The sequence below is a fragment of the Corapipo altera genome, unplaced genomic scaffold (genome assembly GCF_003945725.1).
Source record: "Corapipo altera isolate COAL_440 unplaced genomic scaffold, ASM394572v1 1, whole genome shotgun sequence".
In the NCBI taxonomy this organism is placed as follows: Eukaryota; Metazoa; Chordata; class Aves; order Passeriformes; family Pipridae; genus Corapipo; species Corapipo altera.
In genome coordinates, this window is record NW_020884873.1 from 2,587,406 (window position 1) to 2,594,367 (window position 6,962).

The following is a 6,962-nucleotide window of genomic DNA, read 5'->3' on the forward strand; positions in this document are numbered from 1 at the left end:
GTTGAGCTCTTGTGGCAGCTGTCTGAGTTCTGGTGTCTGTCAGACTGTCCAGTCTGCCTGTTGATATTGGAAAGTTCTTAGGTGCAATAGAAGCAGAGAGCAAGCCAAAATGGATGGTATTGATGCTGCATTATCAGCACTAGGTGTGTTTTGAGGCAGGAATTGGACTGGATTTGGTCTGGTCCCCTCTAATGGAAGTCCCCGGGATCCATGGCATTTGAAGCTGTCGGCAGGGCTGATCTCCTCCAGGCCCTGTGTCCCTGCTAGAAGCTGGAGTACATTTGGTGCACATCTGGAACAATGTTCAGTTTCCTCCTAAGGAATTTAGTCCATGTGTAGTGAAATAACTCTGAGAATCAAACTAATACCCAGCAAATGGGCATGACCTGGGAATTTAACTCAAAACTGCGTGACTGCTCTGAACCGAAACAAATGTAGGTGTCATGTCTTCTCTCCTTTGTTGAACTTTGTGCTGGTAGCCTGGTAAAGAAGGTCTGTCTTCAGGAATAAAAAAAGATTGTCTTTTTTTTTTTTTTTGCAGGCAATGTTGCATTAAATTAAAAACCAGCATTTTTGTTGACTCAAATGCTATACAGATGAATCCTATCTAACTCTGAGCACAAGTCAGGTTTTCCAAGGTAAATCCTGTGGCTGAGAAGCATTAAAAAAGGGAAAGAAAACTTTTACAATTAACCTCAAATGTGCATTCATGTGTAAATACAGTCATGAGACCTGTCTAAATGTGAAATCTTTATATGTGTTCAAATTTGTTTTATTTTTCTGGATGCAAATGATCATGCTTGCAAAGAATTATTTTAATCAGCATAACTGATATAGTTTCTTTTTTTAACTTCATTTCACATTGCAATAAAGGGGGATTTTGTTTCTCCTGACATGGGTACAACTCAACTTTTTGGAAATGAAGTACTGTTACTTCAACAATGAGTGTTGCAATTTATAAAAATATTTTACTGCTGCCCAGTAGTCTTGGAGGGGAAGAAAAATCTTTAGAGACTCACAGCCTGATTCTCACACAGTTTTGCACATAAAAGTGGAATTACATGTATCAGTACTGAGCCCTAACCTGAAAAAAAGATCTCCAAAGAGACGTATCTTATTAATATATTACCTTTTTAAAGTCACTTTCCCAAACCTCTGCTACACTTATAACACCATTCCCTTTCCCCATGGTATCTGCTTAAAAGAGATCAAAGGATTTTTTACAAATTCATATTGATTATGATGAACTGGTTTACTCAGAAAAATATTCTGAATTGTTTCAGGTTTAAATTTAAAAAGAACCAGCATCTTTTTAGTGTTCAAATGATTTGAACACAGTTCTGAATACTGAATGCACTACTAAGCACTGCAATACCATAGGAAGTTTAACTCACACAACTGGTTAGTTTATACCCTCTTTCAAATGTCAAGCAAAGTAAAAGGTACTGCTTGTGTAACTCTTAGTGGAAGCTCTCCTGCATGCTGCCAAAAGGCAATTTTTACCAAGTTCCTATATTCTACATATAAAGTATGTAGACAGAATGTGTATAGTATGAAGATGGCTAATCAATTCTTAGTAGATTATGGAAAGAAAATGAGATAAAAGTGAGATGAAGGGCAAGGTTCCTGAAGAACCAAACGGGGAAAGCACAGTGAGAAGAGGGATAAAAAAAAAAGTAAGCTGCTATCTACCCCAAGGAGTCCAACAGTGGGGGACCAAGTGCTCTGCAGTCAGTGTTTGAGTTTAGAAAGGAGATGGCAGAGAATCCTGACTTGCTCAATGGAAATCTTGACAAAATGTCTGGTCTCAGACTCATTTCTCTGATAGTCGTGCAGATTGCTCCTGCCTAGTTTTCCCTATGCATTCTTTCCCCAGCTTTACTAGGGCCTTGAGAAATAGAAAAGAAGATGTCATCTCAAGCTAATTCTATAAACACTGCTATCAGAAAAGACATTTTAAACTATCGTAAAAAGACTCATTGTGCAACTGAAGTCTTGGAACAGGAGTGGGTTATAGCTCAACCATTGTTAAAGGTTAATGTTCCTATCATTGCATTCCTTTTTCTAGTTCCCATAACCAGGCTGTAATGATAGATAAATATATGAGCTATTTCTTTGTGTTGGCAAAATCACAGTTCAGAAAGACATAGTTTCCTAAGTTATTTTTAAACTAATATGCTGGTTTATAGCTAGATGAACAAACCCATCTTTTTTAAGAGAAAGGAGAAAGACTTTTTATGTTATGTTGCTTTTGCAGAAAGTGAGCATTTTTGTCTATCAACACAGAGTAGCAGCTTTATGAAGTCAACTCATGAACTGAAAAGGAAACTAATTAAAACAATAACATTAATTTACTGTTGCCAATTGTTAACGAATCTGGTACTTTCCACAATTATTTTTACGGTTGTAAAATAATTTGAATGACTTTGCCATTGTTTTGTATTGTTATGTTCCTGTAAGTGCTGAATGCTGATTCCAGGGCAGAAATTTTATTTACAGAAATTTATTTAGCTGACTGAGCAACGGAGTATGCACATCTCTCTTCCCAACTCTTTCAATTTTCCTGCAAGGAGCAAAGTAATGTCTTCTCTATTTTGGTGGATTTCTGTGCTTCTTGATTAGTGCACAAAGAGTGCCTTTTATCAGTGAGGTATTCTGATATAATATTATAATTCCTAGGTAACTCTGCAGATTGAGACCTAAAAGTTTTCTTATGACAGAGGAGGGGTAGAGCATCTCAGCCCAGGGTTTCTTTAGAAGTCAGGAGCAAAAATATTTACTATTCACAGTTTAATCAGATTTGGAGAAGCTTCTGAGTTTCCATAAAATTCCTCTTGCCCAGTACTACTAGTCTGCTCAACCATCTGCAGAGTCTCAGGTGCTTCTGAGCTGGTAGGTCTGAGAGATGGATCTTGTGCATTGTTCACTCTGTGTTTTACAGGCAATTTTCTGGTGAGTCTTTAGCACAGCTTGGCTGTGCTGTGCTCAGCACCTGTTCAAAAACTTGAATACCTTTTTACTGCCACTGTTTACAGGTTTTCTGGTTCAGGGACAAACTGAGAGGAAGAAGCAGGCCAGTTGCAGCTACCTCCTATTTTTGGAGTCCAATCTACTGGAAATGTTTCTGAACTAAAAGTAATCCCAAACAATTTTTTTTTTTTCCAGGAGAAGAAAGCATCCTCTTAACTCTTTCCTGGCTTGTGGTGGTTTTGAAGGAAAGTAAATAATCCCCTCTTTAACAATTTCAAGGGAAATACCTGTGAAAGGTAGGTCAGATGAGACATTTTAATAGCATGACTCCATGGCAGTGGTACATCCTAGTGAACTGAGCCACTCAAACTGGGGCCCCAGATGGTATCTGAGTAGAAGGCTGTGGTTCCCTGCAGAGGTTCAATAATCAGATTTTTCTTTAGAGTGTGTGTTAAATGTCCTTAAGTGAGAGATGGACGGGGAGCCCTCCAAAGGAAATTTTTATTGAAACATTCTTAGTTTTTTAACACAAGAAGAAATAATGAAGGTCCTTCTGAAATTGCTTTCTATATATTACTGGTATATCTGCTAATACTGTTTAGGTAAATTGTTAGGTAATCTTTTAATGAAAAATTTAACCTTTTTTATTTAAAAAAAACCCCAACAAACAAACCAAAACACCCCAAAAAACTCCAAAAACCAGCCAAAGGGAAAGGCAAACATGTATTAACCTTTCAGCAAAGAACAAATACTGCCAGTGCATCTTTGTGAACAGTGAACCCTTTATTCATTTTCTGAAATTGTTAACTCTGAAATCTAATAAGCCCTCAAAAATTTTTGGGCACTAGCTCTTTGGTTACTGCTATATTGACCCTGAATGCAAAGAACCAGTAATAAACAATTTTAAACTCTGTTATCATTAAAGAAACCTCCTGCATCTCTTCTTTTGTGCAGATCTACTGTTCACAGTGTTGTGTGTTGGTTGTTTACATAGAGGAGCACACAGTACTGTTTATAAGCCTCATGTGAATATAACTTAAATTTGCCTCTTGTTAGCACTGAAGTAGCAACTCTAATATGTTTTTCAAATTTTACTTTTTCTCTATAGACTGCTTTTAGTCTTCTGTGCAACCCTTCTGTTGTGTCTGACAGAAAATATCAGAGAAAAGAATCGATGGCATTTGAGGAGGAGGTTATTAGGGAGAGCGTGGTGGCACTGGTTTGGACTAAATATGTTTTAATTGATACAGGGGTACACAACTGTTGTTTCCATAGCTTTTGCTTCTCTTTCAATGATTTGGTAAAGATTTGAATTTCTGATTTTATTTCCAGCTGTGAGGTTTACTATATTAAAATTGAACAAACATTATCTGTAGTATTGTTTTATGTGCTGCTGAGACAGATATCACTAAAGGATGAGACAAATGTGTTGTATCTGTACAGCAGGAGAAATACAGGGCAGGGACACCTGCCCTTTGAAAGAGTTTCAGTGACTAGTGCTTATACGGAAAAATTATATTAGTTCTGCTTTTCTTGACAGACACTCTGTACTCAGCTCTTTGCAAAACCTAGAAACTCAGCATCACACATTATGTCTGGTTTACCTTCAGTGTGATTACAAAATTAATATGGTTTCAGGTACTAGTTTGGGTGCAATCTCTTCAAAATCTATGCAAATTTTAAGCAATGAAGTAAGCCTATAGATTTTGGCCTCTGGTAAAAGATTGTGATAATACAGCTAATTACATGCTCGTTTAGCCACAATATGCAAGTATTTGTAAGAAAGCAAAAAAAAAAAAAAAATCAGTCACATTGAAAGAGATCTAAGAGCAGTTTGATTGAAGAGTAAAGTACTTTACTTCAGGGTAAAGTAGTATGCTTTTTGTTTACACAAAAAATCTCTGTTTAATTAAATAGGGTGATGTATAGTATACACACTTTGGCTGATGACACATAACATGAAGAATTGGGAGGTTATGCTATATATAATAACCCAGTTTGCTCTAGGCTGTCCCCTGAAGTTTTACTAAAGACGTTTTCAAAGCCTGAACTACTAGCAGCTTTCATGAAACTTCCTGTAAATTGTCACCCATGCTTATGCAGTACAGTTTATTCCTCCAATTTTTATGGAATATAATGCTGTATACTGAGGTTCTGCAAAAATCAGCATGACTTTATTTTTTGCACATTTTTATTCAGCATAGAAATTAACCTAACTCTGAAGCATTCTTTTTATTAGAAGCAGCAAAATTATAAAGCAATTTTTGCTAAATTGAAAGTTAGTATGTGATTTGCTGGTTTCAGAGTTAGAGATATTATTTTGTTAAATCCAATTTTTCTTTAGTATTGCTTTAGGTTTTTAAGCTTAGTTGTGACATTTCCATACAGTAAGTTAAATATTTTTCAAAATTATACATTTTTAACTTGGACTGGTGTTGAAATTTAAAACTTTTGCATGGAGATACAAATTTTAACTTTTAAATCCTTCACAAAAAATGAATAAGAACATAATGAATTGTAAGAAAGGACTGCATTTTTTTTCACTGTAGGTATTCTAATTAGATTTTTGCAAACCCCCAAACTGTTTCTAAAAAACATGTTTTGCAATCCATTCCACTCCCTCTGAAAGTACAGTGCTTTAAATCAAAACAGTTCAATTTATCTTAAAGAAGTAAACACTCAAAATCTTGCAACAAAGGAAATTTTGACAGACATTTTTAAACTACTGCATCTGATCAACTATCACATTAAAAATATGAAACATGATTTGTAAGAGGATATGAACAACTTTGGGTGGATTTTTTTAATACATTTGTCATATTTCCATATGAAAAGGAAAATGTATTTTTGAGAAAGTATTTTTTTTTCATAGTATTAAAAAAATTAAGCCCTGATCCTCCTTTTACACTTAGGTATTACTAAGTAATACTTTTTTGAAATATACATATGGTAGTCCTTCAAGTTCAAGGGAACTACCCCTGCCTTGGAATCAGTAAGAATATTCATTTTGATTTATCTGAATTATCTTCAGATAAATGTTTGAGGATTTAGGATTAAAAAAAAAAAAAAAAGTCTATTATTTCCAGAAGAGAGACAGCATTTGTTGTGATATTCATTGATAGGAGAAATTATCTTTTGTTAAATATGACTTATTATGTTTACCTGCAAAGACTTAGTTCAGAGACATGGAAAAATTAAACAGAGAGAGAAACTGATAACCTGGAGTCTTTTCCAGCAAGACGTTATGGTAGCCCCTGAAATTTTTCCATCTTGTTCTTCTGTTTAAAACAGGCTTTGCACAGATCGAACCCCAGAATTTTCGTTGTGAGAAACTGCAGCATTTCAAACAAGATTTTTGTTTGGCACAGGTAGTCTAGATGTCTTTTACGTAGGAATTTCAGTCCAGAGGCACTGGATAATTCCAGGTAAGCATCCAGGATGGTCACTATGCTCTTACTGAAGTGGTTTTGCTGGTCCCTGTGCACCGCTGAAGCAAATGCCCCTCAGCACCCTTCCACTGAGTGCTGATTCCTCTTTGCCTTCTGTGCACTGGAAAACGTTGACAGTTCCATCATATTTGGGTCGTTTTGACATTTGATTATCACCTATGACTAGTGTGAAAAAAACTATCTTGCTGTGCTCATGCAGCTCTGTCTTATGGTGGAGCTTTGCAGATCTTCAAACTGATCTGTATGTGCACTCTGACTCTGTACACTTAGAAGGCTCTCACAAATTTAGTTGCCTTGCCAACAACTTTTGTTCAGTAAAATTGGCCAGCTCTTCCCAGCCTAGGAAAGAGAAGGCAAGGCCAGAGTTGGTCCTTACTGGAAAGGGAGGATGCAGGCCTGCTAAACTGGTGAAGACTTTTCCCCAGCTCTTAACTGGGACTTAAGCTGGATGCTGCGGTGCAGTTGTGAAGAATGTTGCTCTGCAACCTGAAAGAGAAAGACTGATTAGGGAACTTACACAAAAACAAAACCATCCTTCCCTTT

At 36.3% G+C, this 6,962-nt stretch overlaps 1 long non-coding RNA gene across 1 annotated transcript; it reads left to right on the plus strand.

Moving 5' to 3' along the window:
* The first annotated feature begins 546 nt into the window (after positions 1-546).
* On the plus strand, positions 547-6,358 carry LOC113952158. Its single transcript, XR_003529414.1, has 3 exons — positions 547-638; positions 3,166-3,266; positions 6,262-6,358. It is a non-coding gene; the product is annotated as an uncharacterized LOC113952158 (long non-coding RNA).
* The last annotated feature ends 604 nt before the right edge of the window (positions 6,359-6,962 follow it).